At 34.8% G+C, this 14,054-nt stretch overlaps 1 long non-coding RNA gene across 7 annotated transcripts in view; it reads left to right on the top strand.

Annotated features, from left to right (window-relative positions):
- Positions 1–7,119, top strand: part of LOC143225230 (uncharacterized) — a 147,046-nt gene extending 139,927 nt beyond the window's left edge. For 6 of the 7 annotated variants that reach the window (XR_013013706.1, XR_013013701.1, XR_013013703.1 and 3 more), the window contains one exon: positions 2,642–7,119. This is a non-coding gene — a long non-coding RNA (uncharacterized LOC143225230). Of the gene's footprint in view, positions 1–46; positions 578–2,641 lie in introns of those variants that run through there. The other variant, XR_013013718.1, reaches the window with a different exon arrangement.
- The last annotated feature ends 6,935 nt before the right edge of the window (positions 7,120–14,054 follow it).

The following is a 14,054-nucleotide window of genomic DNA, read 5'->3' as shown; positions in this document are numbered from 1 at the left end:
ATATTTTTTTATTTCTTATTTATTTCATGTGACGACCTGGTAATAGGTAAACTACGACAAGATTATGTTGATTGTGCACTTTGTGGAGAGTTACTGAAGACTGAAAATGTGTAGTGGAGTTGATATCTGTGACAGTTGGAAAGATGGCTCTTTAAAATTAGAATTACGTTTTACACTCTGCTTTTAACCATCGGTGTACTAAAAAGTATTAGTAGATTTCTCATCACTGTATAATGAATGTATCTACTTGCAGTATTATTTGTATATCATTATATAACTTTTATTAAGAAGTCAGAAGAAGCCTTGTTTTCCATCTGTGACGGTTTGCCACTGTATTATTCAAATCCATGTAGCGTAGTGCACAGTGTAGGTTAGACATGCTAGGTGGAGAAACAGCAACTTTCCAGTGAATATTCTCAACGTTTCGTTATGTGGTTTTATCAAGATGTAGACACCACAAACCCAGTTTCAATGAACAATCATACAGAAATCAGGACATCCAGTTATGACTTTTACCACTGTTTCTGTTATTAAGTTTGTCTGCATAGTCCAGATGTAGAAATTATGTTCATACTAGTCTATAAATTGCAACAAACTGTGCCCATTGTAGCCCTGTGTTAGTTCACAACCTTTGCAGAAATATTTCTTCTTTTAGTTGAAGAAGATTCTTAGATATTTGGTATCGCTGCAGATGTCTGTCTCTCTGGAATTTATCAGTGTCCTTGACATGCCATTAACCATCTTGCGTTTGAATGTACAGGGTGGCCCGTAAGTCCCTACCCATCCATAAGTTATTATGTTATATTCAATTAGTCATGTATTATACATTTTTTCTTTTTTTTCAGAGAAATATGGCGATGTAAGCCCATTTACACTTGAAGAGCGTATTGTGACAAGTACGTGGGTACATGAGCGCAAGAATACTGGTGACAGCACACAGATACACTGGATACATATGACATATGGATGGGTAGGGACTTATGGGCCACCCTGTATGTATGCCTATTACGCATGTAGCTACTTACGTCATTCTACGGTTCCCATGACTCATCTGAAACAGAGCAAACGTCATCTTCAGTTCGAGAATCATCTTTCTGAACAACGCGTCACGGAACAACTTGGCTGTAATATCCCGTCTTCTCATATGGCATTTTATTTGAAAACTTATTTTAAGTGAATCAGCTTCGTTTGATTCTAATTCACAGCTCATTCTGTAACTTGCTGTGTTTTTTATTGTTAACGTTTAAAGGGATAAATCGATCTTTCGTTTAATATTGTGCTGCCATCTAGCGATTAGAGGTTCTACTGTGGCAGTGTGGTTAGCTGGTTGTGAGCTTCTAGAAACAACCACTACCTGCATTGCTTCAGAATACCTCTAACTATCAACAAGAAATCTGTTTATCCTTATTGTGAATAACGACAAAGACAGTCTGCTAACCAATTTTAAAATATTTTGTTTTGCTGGAGTTCGTTAAGCTAGCGAAGATGTATACGTTTTGATTGGTATGGTTTGTTCGTTCTTTTAGAATTTTCGCACACAGCTTCCTAATAGTTATCTACTCTACGCCGTCTCTAATTTTGAACTGATAGACTGAAAGGTAGGGGCTACTGAACAGCGCTTACCGCCAACCATTGCATGATCGAATAGCGGATCGCATTTTTGCAGTAACAGATCGCGAATCGTAAACCATTCGATTCACACGCTCGATTGATATGGAACTTTACACAGGGAATTGTTGTAAAACCAGCAGGTGAAACTTTATGTATTAGTATCAGTTACTGTTTAAGGGGGCGTATATGTCCTATCACTAGAAGAAAACCTGAAAGGAGAGAGTGTAAAACACCTAGATACTCAGGTCCTTCCTGTCTCTTACTTCAGTGACGAGACTGGAAGATGAAGAAGTGACGAGTTTATCCTTCAACACAGACAGATAGGACACAGAAGTGAAAATAGAATCGTATACACACACACACGTGTGTGTGTGTTTCTATAAAAAATACTTTGTGAATGTAAATGGCAGTTTCTATTAAAACGAAAACATTTATAAAAAATAACAATTTTTGTTCTATATTTTAGTTCTACCCCTTTTTGGAAGTAGAAAACACGACTGAAGCTATTTATTCGATAGATAATATAGATTGTGTTTTTATTTTATTGTGGGTTTAATACTACAATTAGCACTTTGAAACTTGAAAGAAAACATTGTCCCATTTTATCTTAAAGTCACCAAACAAGCAAATGTGGAATGGGGAAATACATAGACTTCTGAAGAACAATGATAAGTACACACAGAGTGACAAAAATGTGTTCAATACAAGCATTATTTACCTTCAGTACTCATATCCTTGTAAGTGATTTTCTACATATTTCCCTTCCATATGTCAATGACGTAACTCTAACAAGACAGAAGAAACATGTTTTCTTCCAGCCGTACATTAATAAAGAGCATTATGCTAATGCTACCTATATTTAGTATGGAAACATTGCAGTAACAGAAAATATTGTAATTCGACTTGAGCTACGTTTACGAAGTTCTAAATTTTTAACGTAAATTTTAATACATGTAAGTTTGTGTGTGTTGTTTTTGAAGTTTTTAAAATTTCTGGGAGTTAGTGTTTTTACTTTGAAAAATGCTTCTAGGAAACACTATTCCAGGAACTCTAATCTCGTGCTGGCAACGTGATAGGGGGAATAGTCTTAACCGCTACTTTCTTCGCCTCGACGGGCTTCAGCAATAACCTTGACGTCATAGTGTTGCTGTATGAGATAACACCAAGTTTCAGGTGTTTGGAGTGTGGTATAAAATGGAGTATCTGGAATTTCTCTTTCTTTTTTTTTTCCTTCTTGAGTTTTTGTCAAGTTAACATTGAGCATCTTTCACAGAAAACATATTTGTAGCGGCATATGTAATTTTGACAATAGAACGTTGATCAAGGAACGTGGTTTACTTCCTTTTATGCTACTTATTGTACTGCGTCATTCCACTTTACAGTCATATCAGTTGTGTCATGGGTAATACTATTGTAAAGTAATACAGTGATTTTTTTCAAGTATTAGAAGGTCAAGTAATAACTCGAGACTGTGTCTTCCCTGCTTTTGCTATGGAACCTTCTACATTGTTCTCTACTCTCTGAAACAACACGTTCTTCAGAAATAACTCTTATTGAGGAGAAAATTTGGAAACAACAGCCAGCTAATCTTCAATAAAAACATTATCTTCTGACAGTGCATTTGTTTCTTTTCAACTGTTGTAAGTATTAAATAAATATTAATTTTCATTTTGTTTACAGTGTGTTTGGTGTCTTTCTGGCTTCATCATAGTCAAAGTCAGAACTCTCTGATACATTTCCTAATCATTCCTCCTGTTATTTGTTGTTGCTACCCTAGAGGTAAACCAGTTCACTTGAGAATATCACAAAGTAAAGTTGTGAGTCTATAATTTGCTATAATGACAACTCTATAAAAACAAATTCTGCATTATATTTTCTCAAGTGCAACTTACTGTATTTTTATTGTCTCTTATGTGCCTTAGATACGTTTTACACAAGAGTAAATTCCATTTGTCACAAATCAAAGGATTTAAACAAGGGAAAAGTCCATCATTCAAAGTAGATACTGTCTAAAACATAGCTGTGAGTTGTGGTCTGGCGAGTTTGAGACTGAATGTCACGAATATTTATAGATGTTTTTTGATTATGGTAGCCAAACCTCAACTCTAATCGATGCCACGCAAGACCAGACAAATGATAATAGAGAAAGAAGACACTAACCAGTGGAGATAATGATCCATGAGGCCCTTTAAGATGGAGGTATGGGCTACGAGGAAACCTCAAAATGTACTAAGCATCTCATCGGTTTGTGTCCTATTGACAGGAATCTAATGTTTAGCTAAATGTAGGGGGTCATTGTCCGTACTAATATATTGCACCTTCGATGTTTAATATGTCTAAACCAGGAGTTGACCAAGACTCCATGAGAGATAGGCTGCAAGTTTCACCAAAGGCCCTTATGACTGAGGTTACTCAGATTTATTTCCAATGTTTAATGGTGTTCGCTTCCGAAATGTGATCGGTGTTAAGTGAAGGATCATACAGTGTGTGTAGTTGTTTCCAATAGGGTTTGTCAAGAGGAAGAAGAGCACACCATGATTCTGTGTTCAACTTAGACACGTGAATTAGATGACACACGTAGTTGTCTTTCCACTCGCATAGAGAGCGGAGAATTTGGATGTACTGGAAGTTGCTCAGTACTTTAGGCCAGGCCCGGCATGGTCAGGTGGTTAGGGTGCACGACTTTTAATCTGAGGGTCATGAGTTTGAATTTCCGTTGCACCAAACACGCTCGCCCTTTCAGCTGTAAGGGCGTTATAGTTTTTTCGTCAATCCCATTATTCGTTGCTAAAAGAGTAGTCCATGAGCTGGCGGTGGGCGATGCTGACTAGCTGCCCTCCCTCTTGTCTCACATTACTAAATTAGGGACGGTTAGTGCAGATAGTCCTCGTGTAGCTTTGTGCGACATTGAAAAAACAAACTTTAGGCCAAATACTAGTAAGTCGAAACGGATGACAAGAGTAGACCCAAGGTTGCTTTTAGTGATCAAGATGGTTTGTATGACTCTGAGTCATACATGTGTAATGCATTCACCATTTGTGAGAAGCAAATGGACTTTGCGCTCGGACAGTAGCAATGAAAGAATTGCCTAATTTTTAAAGTGATATCTTATAATTTAACTGCTGAGGACATGAACATGTTGTATCAGTAAACAACAAAGGTAAACAAAGGTAGACTTGAAGTGTAAAGAATGGAACTATGCATTTACGCATGTAGGTGAAGTTCTTTGGTCATATTGTGAGCAGAAAGAAGAGATTCTATAAATCCTAAATAATACCATTGGTGTGAGACTGATCCTGATCTTTGATCAGGCAAGATTCACAGATTTCTTATTCTTGTGTAATATTGTTGATGTTTCGTGACAAACATTTCCAAGATTCTTTCAGTGTTATTTTCTGTCACTGAAAATTATTCACACGTAACTTAGTTGAAGCTTTTAGTGGTGGCACACACACGATGAGATTGACGATTCCTGCTGGATTCCAATGGCAGAGATAGTGGAATTGGATCAGTGTTGTCACACTTCCATGATTAAAGAATGTGTGATCATATATGCTACACACCAGTAGTTAGTGACTACTGAATGCAGTTAATGCATGACAGAGAAAGAAATGCTTGCGGTTGTAGTGTTTGTTAAACATTACTACTACTATTATTCGTATTGTAAAACGTTAACCATTTATATGGACAATGTATTGATAAAGTGACTAATGAAAATTTAAAATACGAAAGAAATGATCGTACCTTAAGTCACGATATCCCAAGAGTACGGTTTTATCTGGGCCTAGAACAGAGAAATACTAAATGTTTCCTGCAATGGTGAGAGCTTTTCTCTCCATTGAATTATTTTGGTTTAAACCTCATGTGGGAACTGATACCGTTTTTACAACACTGATATAAATCATACAGAAGATTTCATCAGAGGTTGTATATCACGATCAACACCTAAGGGGCTTAAGAAATTGCACCTAAAAGCCTGTATCTTGCGTGTGTGTTTCTTACTATGCAACAAAGTGAAGCATAGCCATAGCAGATTAAGGAAAGTAGTGGAAACGAATGTAATAGATGGCTTTGTACGAAGAACTACGGATGAAATAATGTGTCTGATACCAAGGTGTGATCCTCAATCTGTGTTGCAACTAGTAGCCATCCGCGTTGTCAGGCGGGAAATATTTCAGGCTGTATAATGTGAGTTTTGGATGATAGCAGTGTGTTAATGTATGACGGCATTTTTCTGGCTACATTCGAGTTCAAACATTAAATGCTGATGTAAAAATTGAATGTGCTTGCCAGATGAAAAGCTGGCTAAAACAAGGCAAACTCTACCAAAAAGCTATTTGTTCTCTTGTGCAGAGATATTACTAATTTTCTTCCAGAGATAGAAGAAAATAACTGGTATGGGCTTGTTGTTATTAATTGCTTTATTAAGTTAATTGAAACTCATTCATTGGCTGATAAGTTAGAACAGTCTTCATTAGTGTGTCATTGTAGTTTCTGAATATCATAATTTGGCACACCTGAAAAATGTACACAGACCAAATGGCTATTTAAGTAGCTAACTTATTTCTGAGTTATTTAAAGTGTTATGTGTGATGAAAATTTGAACTTTGCCATACCACCCTAGCCTGAAGGTTTAACAAAATATCTAATTCAAACTATCAAACAGATTTTTGCAAAGTGTGTTAATCCTGACAGAACCAAATGAAAACAAAAGCAGTATATATCTTAATGGCATATTACATGCTGATGTGGCTGAACCAAATATATTCATGTTTGGTGAAGAAATTCGACTTTTTGTGTACATGATGTATGCCCTCTAGAGTAGGTATGTTAGTACTTACAAGAATATGTAGACTTGTTAAAGTTAACGCACATATTTCTGCATAAACAACAAGGAAAAACTATTACACAGCAAAAGTAATGTGCTAATAAAACAGTTAAGAAATAAATGTTCGAGCTTGGAGACTGGTTGTGGTTGGGGTTCGTGCAAGCAGAACTGACTTTTATCTTATTAACCAGCAAAATGATACATTAAAATACGTGGTGCACCAGTTGCATGGCATGCATAAGCGTACTGACTTCATTTACAAACTACATTTGTACATCACCAATAAACCTCTAATACAATGGCTAGACCAAAACCGGAGTCTGAGACTGATGAGTCAGAGGATAATGGGAGTACGGCCGTGGATCTTACCGACTCAGCTGATGAGGAGGAAGATGCTAGAAGTACTCATCTAGCTGTCCGTGAGAAGAAGAACCAGTACAGGAGCCGAATACAAATTCTAAATATTGGTCGAGACACTAACCTGAGATATTCGGTATTAACTTCTAGACCAATAGTTTGGATAGTAACATGACTTTGAAGACCAATTACTGGAAGGAAGTGGACTGTTAAATGATAAAAATGTACTGAATATTAGTAGAGATGGCTAAGAGTCACGACTTGTATAAAAGATGTTGATGATTTGAGTAATTAATAAATTAATTATCTAAAGCTCATTTCATGTATTATGCATATTCGTTTCAGTTTAAATAAACATATTCAAATGCTACAACTTTTTACATTTGCAAATGTTAAAACTCACAATACGCTTTTGATATTTTTAAGAAAATGTTTTATGAAATACACTTAAAGCAATAGAAATGGTTAGTTTAACATTTAATGGATATTTTATCTCCACATAAACTACACGAGAATTATCCAAGAGAGAAAGCAGCTAGTTAACAACACCTAATGCCAAATCATGTAGAAAGATTTCATGATTGCTTTTAGCCCCAAAAGGGCGGATACGATGTTTTATCTTTTCGCAGCGAATCATTTCCCTTCATTCTGGACTTTGGGACGCTAACCAACAAGAAATGCCCGACCCCTCTAAATTTAACCTGTAGTTTTCTGAATACCAACACTAGTTATTATATGACATTGTATATGAACACGTCACTGGCTAGTTATTACATGACACTATATGAATACGTCACTGGCTAATTATTATATAACATAAAATATGAATATGTCACTAGCCAGTTACTGACTATAATTATAAGTTACTTTAGTTATTCTATAGTAGTTACTCTAAAGCTGTGTATTTGTTACCAGTTACTCCCTAAAACTGTGTATTCTTTACTAATTACCCTCTAAAATTGTTCATTCAATTGAGTATTTGTCACTAGTTACTTTGAAGCTATGTATTTGTCACTTGTTGCTCTCTAAAGCTGAGTATTGGTCACTAGTTACTTTCTGAAACTGTGTATTTGTTACTGGTTACTCTCTATTTGTCACTAATTACCCCAAAGCTGTGTGTTTGCCATTTTACTCCTTCAAACTCTGTATTAATTACTAATTACTCTATAAAGCTTGTATTCGTTACTGGTTACTCTATAAAGGTGTGAATTTGTCACTAGTTACTCCATAAACCTGTGTATTTGTTACTGGTTACTCTCTGAAGTTGTGTATTTGGCTATTTGCCACTGGTTACTCCATAAAGCTGAGTATTTGTTACTGGTTACTCTTTAAAGCTGTGTATTGGTCACTGGTTACTCTCTGAAGCTGTGTATTTGTCACTAATTACTCTCTAAAGATGTGTATTTGTTACTGGTTATTCTCTAAACTGTGTATTCTAGTTACTCACTAAAGTTATGAATATATCACTAGTTTCTATCGAAGATTGTAAATATCTTAGTAATTGCTATATAACGTTGTGTATACCTCACTAATTACTGTTTGAGGTTGTGAATACCTCAATAGTTACTGTCTTCAAGTTGTATATAACTCACTGTTTACTATCTAAGATTGTGATTACGTCAATAGTTACTGCTAAACTTGTTTACACCTCAATATTTGCTGTTTAAACTTAGAACAAATCTTCCGTCCATTTTTTTAATCTGATTTCAAATTCTGTTGCTACGTGACTACTGGTAGACAGATAATTTAAAACATCTAAATTAACGAATTCGAAAATGTAAGGCTCTTCATGGCCTGGTGGTTAGAGCGGTCGGCTCATAGTCTGAGGGTCGCGGGTTAGCATCCCCGTCGCGCCAAACATGCTCGCCCTTTCAGCCGTGGGGGCGTTATAATGTGACGATCAATCCCACTATTCGTTGGTAAAAGAGTCGCCCAAGAGATGGCGGTGGTTGGTGATGACTAGTTGCCTTCCCTCTAGTCTTACACTTCTAAATTCGGAACGACTAGTGCAGATATCCATCGTGTAACTTTGCGAGAAATTCAATAAACAAACAAAACAATAGGAGAAATACAACCATACCAGATAGATTCCTACATAGTATAATAACGTATTTTGATAAAATTGGATTTAAAATGAATTACTATGCGAACTAGACAGGTATCTCATACATGATGAAAATAGTTCTTAACACATCTCCCCGATTAACACATATTTAAAACATAAAAATAAATAAATGAATTTTTTTTATATAATAGTAAAAATATAAATAAAAAGTAATATATATATATATATAAAAGGGCCACCATCAAACTAGACATCTTACTGATAGGGCGAAAGAATATCTATATATGTATACCAGTACATGGACATTGCCCTGAAAAGGGTCGAAGTGATTCAGCCCACTCTGACCCAAAAAGCAGTAACTAACACCATCAAACACTGCATGACTACATAAGTAAAGGAAGGAGAAAGAGACCAAAGAGCACCTGATCCTCCAGGGTATGTATAATACCCAAACCCAAGAGAGAGAGAGAAAAATGTGGCATGTCTACATGCGGCCTTTACTGTCGTGGTGAAAAAAATCGATTTCAGTATTCTAAAGAATGTATGATGGTACAATATTCTACAACAAGTAAACTAAGTAATAGGTAACTATAATAGTAATAGGTAGTTATAACAATTACGTGCTTTAGCAGTTATTATTTGTGTATGAAACAGACAAAACTCGAAATTTTTCTGTTTTTGAATTGATATATTTAGTCTTGTTCCGGATAGTACACCGGTACTCATGTTAATGTCAACTTTTAATTATTTAACGACAGACAAGCAACATGTTTATACATGTTTAAAAGTGTCAATATCTTCGAATATTTAGATCGACTTGTATCTGATACTGAAAACCAGTGATGCTATATGCAAGAGTATGTTTCACACACTTTTAACAAAAATATGCTCCCCAGTTGCCTGTCTACGGACTTACGACGCTAAAAACCGGGTTTTGATACCCACAGTGTGCAGAGTTTATAGCTTTATTTAATTCGAATCAATTAATGTAAATATTATATTCATCAACTTTTTATCAAACGTGTAAACAAAACTTTCCTTGTTTTTCTTTCATTTATTTACCAACATTTTTGCTTTTCTAGAAATAGTGCATATAAGTTATCTGCAAAGACTTCCATACACAGACATTTTATCTTTTTCTAACCGACGACTAAGTTTGTTTGTTTGTTTGTTTTCAATTTCTCGCAAAGCTACTCGAGGGCTACCTGCGCTAGCCGTCCCTAATTTAGCAGTGTAAGACTAGAAGGAAAGCAGCTAGTCATCGTCCCCCACCTCCAACTCTTGGGCTACTCTTTTACCAACGAATAGTGGGATTGAACGTTACATTATAACGCCCCACGGCTGAAAGTGGCGAGCATGCTTGGTGCGACCGGGATTCGAACCCGCGCCCCTCGAATTACGAGTCGAACGCCTTAACGCGCTTGGCCATGCCGGGCCCAGGACTAAGTCGTCGGGCTGAGAAGTTTTTACAGTTAACTTGTAATAAAATATAGACGTACAATGTGTACATCTCTTACATTGGATATTTTTAATTGGCCTCATTTCTCTTACTGGAAATCACACGCATTTAGTATACAATGACGAATGTAAACTTATTCAACAAACTTCAGAATACTTTAACTTAAACATGACATTTATCAGAGTAGCACTAATTTGGCAGATATTAAGCTAAAGAGCCTGCATTTAAACCCCACAGGGTAGAAAACCAGTTAAACAATTCTAAAATGAAATTGGGTGTGAGTCTCCGTTTTACTGGTAGCATTCAAACGCTAGGGAATCAAAATAAAAAAGGGAAATTATTCTTAATTTTATGCTATCTTTCACAAGTATCCAGACGTATTATCACTAAATTATATTCTACTTGTACTGCACGTGTACTACACTAGAGGCCGCGCGAACTAATAAATTGAATCTAAGCACATTGAACGTTCAAACATTCACGCCAGCAAGATTATCCTGGCAATAATTTTTGTTAGGTATAATAAGAAAGGTAATGGTGGTAACAATTTCTTTTTTTAGGTATAATAAGTAAGGTAAAGCTGGTAACAATTTCTTTTGTTAGGTTTAATAAGTAAGGTAAAGCTGGTAACAATTTCTTTTGCTAGGCTTAATAAATTAGGTAAAGCTGGTAACAAGTTACTTTGTTAGGTATAATAAGTGAGGTAATATTGGCAATTTCTTTTATTAGGTTTAATAAGTAAGGTAATGGTGGTAACAATTTACTTTGTTAGGTATAATAAGTGAGGTTATGTTGGCAATAATTTCTTTAGTTAGGTATAATAAGTACATTTCTGTTCTTATCGGGTGGTTATTGTCAGATTCTGAAAAACTGAAGACCATATGCTAAAGTCATTTAAATAAATTAACTTTCATGATTTTGTATTATTTTCTTCGCAGTCAAACAAGGCTGTCATAATCTATACATTAACTTTTTTAATCAACATTCATAAGTAATATAATTATTTGTATGCATTAATATTGTTATTAATATAGCATAAACTACTAACCACGTACCATCACTTATATACAAATACTTCCATCTTTCCAAACTACCATTTTAACATTTACCTGGCATGCACTGGTTTTACATGTAACCAACTGTTGTAAACCAAGCTATTAAAGCCTGCCAGATGATTTCACTTTCATGTCTGTTTGTGTGCATGTTTTTCGTAGAAACGTACACACAAGTTTACATTTGGTCACATATGGGAAAAGATCATTTTTGAATTCAGTTTGAAGTATTGTATTATTTTATATAATAAACGTAGTAAAAATAAAAACTCCAGTGAATCGAAGGTTGAAATATTACAAAATGTGTTATTTTCATCGCGTAGAGCTCGCACACGGTAAAACGGCAGTTTGTGAGACGTTGTGATGTGATGCTGCTCTTGGTATTACGTTGACTGGAAATTTAACCAGTTACTGCGAGTTGTCAGCAATCGTTTGGATGGATGCGATTGTTTTTTTCACCTTGGAATATGGCTTCTTAAGTGAACTTTATAATTTGACCTAATGTGGTTATAAAGCAGATATTAGCATTGGAAAAGTTAAGTATTGTAACTTAAGAAACTAACATTGAAATTATGTATGGTTATATCTTGCCTGCGTAAGTGCGAAATAAACAAATCAGGCCTATAACTTTTTTTTTTGACGTTTAAAACATTCTTTGTTAGGTAGCCGCACAACCCTGGCGAAGAGCAATTAATTAAGATGCCGCAATAATTTATTTTATTTTTTACGATATATAAAAATATCAGATTCAAGGTTATAGTTTCTGTTTCAATCACTGCAAACAATTTCCTTTGATTAAAATTGTAGTTCAAGTCTTAGCTTGAACATGAAAATAGGACACGCATGGTATTATAATGTCTGTGTAAATTGCAGATTGTGGTAAATCGCGTAAGTCTAAGTTGAATATTTAAACCTTTATTGTTTTATATTTAAAAGTAAAACAATAGTATATCAAATAAACCATATTTATTATGGCTTTTAAATATTTATTAAATTACCAAATGTCACGACTTAAAAATTTTGTATGTATTATTGGAGGGAATAGTGAGTGCTACTGAGTTTATAGCCCAAAGTTACCTCAAACGTAGATGAACCTTTCTTAAGTGAAACCATGTTTATAGACATCTAGAAGTTAATGTGAAGAAAAAATCTACATAAGCCTCAACGCCAATTCTTTTACACGCTATTATTAACACTGCGAATGCATATAAACGTGATCACGTACTATATGATACTCTTTACCCTAAATTTTGTTTCTACACGACTCTTTAGTATTTCTATCTGTTATCGTTTTTCAAATAGGCCAATCCCGCCGAACTGGCACACTATGATTTTTTTAATCTACAGCTGACCACACCTGTCCATTAAACAGAAACTGTTATTTCTGTCTTAATCATCAATTAACTTCATTAAGAATAGTAATTTGCAAGTCTTACAAATATAAATATTAATTTATATTTTATCCTTAAGCTGTACATATATTGTACATGCAAATATGATTATTGTTTCATAGAATTTCTTTTCTGTTTACCAACTGGAATTTCCAAAATTTACTTGGCGCTATCTATCAAGAGATTTCTAACATCAGGTATTAATACCTTTGTTTAAGATATTCAAAGTAACCTTTCAATACAAAATGAATTTCCATCCTTTTAAAGACATTCGTTCATCATTTATATTTGAGAAATGTGTCAAAATTAATTCCTCACTTGAAACAAGCTATTTTTAGTGTTCAGATATCTTAAAAAAGGCTTATCTGGAAAAGTTTGATCACGGAGATATCCTAGAATAAATTATGTTTTCTTTAAAATACGTCTTATAAAGTAATTAAACTTTTTTTTTTTTTTTTACAAAACGTATAAACGAAGCTAACCGATCAACTGAACATTATATATGTTGATGAAAGGTAATTAGTCTCAACGTCTTTTAATTATTATAAGTTTAAACTCGCTAATCCCAACCATTTATCTTGTACCTTTGTTGCTCAACGTTAAGTTTGCACAAACATTCAATTTATCTAAACAAATATATTTTCCATTGAGACATTGATTTTGTTTTCATGTAAAGTTATAATATAAACTACCCTGTCCATCACGTGAAGTTGAATTCCGTATTTTATCAGGTCCGCAAACTTAACGCTGAACCATAAAATATGCAAAATCATGACAACTAACGTGGTGAATATGCTTCCGGCTTACTCGACATACAACTTTCGGTTCCGGAAGTTATTCCGTAAAGGAATATGTCACAATGAATAAAAATCTCATTTGTAATGTATTTTAGAAAAAAAAAAGTTCATTTTAAGATTTCAAGTAAACATTTTAAATTCCACGTTACTACTGTAGATGGCGATAAACACCTTCTGCTCCAACTGAAAAAATGTATTTATAACTTACGATGTTTTTGAATTTCGCGCAAAGCTACTCGAGGGCTATCTGCGCTAGCCGTCCCTAATTTAGCAAATACAGGGAAGGCAGCTAGTCATCACCACCCACCACCAACTCTTGGGCTACTCTTTTACCAACGAATAGTGGGATTGACCGTAATATTATAACGCCCCCACGGCTGAAAGGGCGAACATGTTTGGTGTGACGAATTTCGAATTGTCTTTATGACGTATATTTTTAGATAATTTGTTTTAAAGCTTCATTAGATATAATATTCTCAAAATATTAACTGTTA

This window comes from Tachypleus tridentatus, chromosome 9 (assembly GCF_004210375.1).
Source record: "Tachypleus tridentatus isolate NWPU-2018 chromosome 9, ASM421037v1, whole genome shotgun sequence".
NCBI lineage: Eukaryota > Metazoa > Arthropoda > Merostomata > Xiphosura > Limulidae > Tachypleus > Tachypleus tridentatus.
The sequence above is the reverse complement of the archived record's forward strand: the minus strand, read 5'-3'. Positions and strand labels throughout refer to the sequence as shown.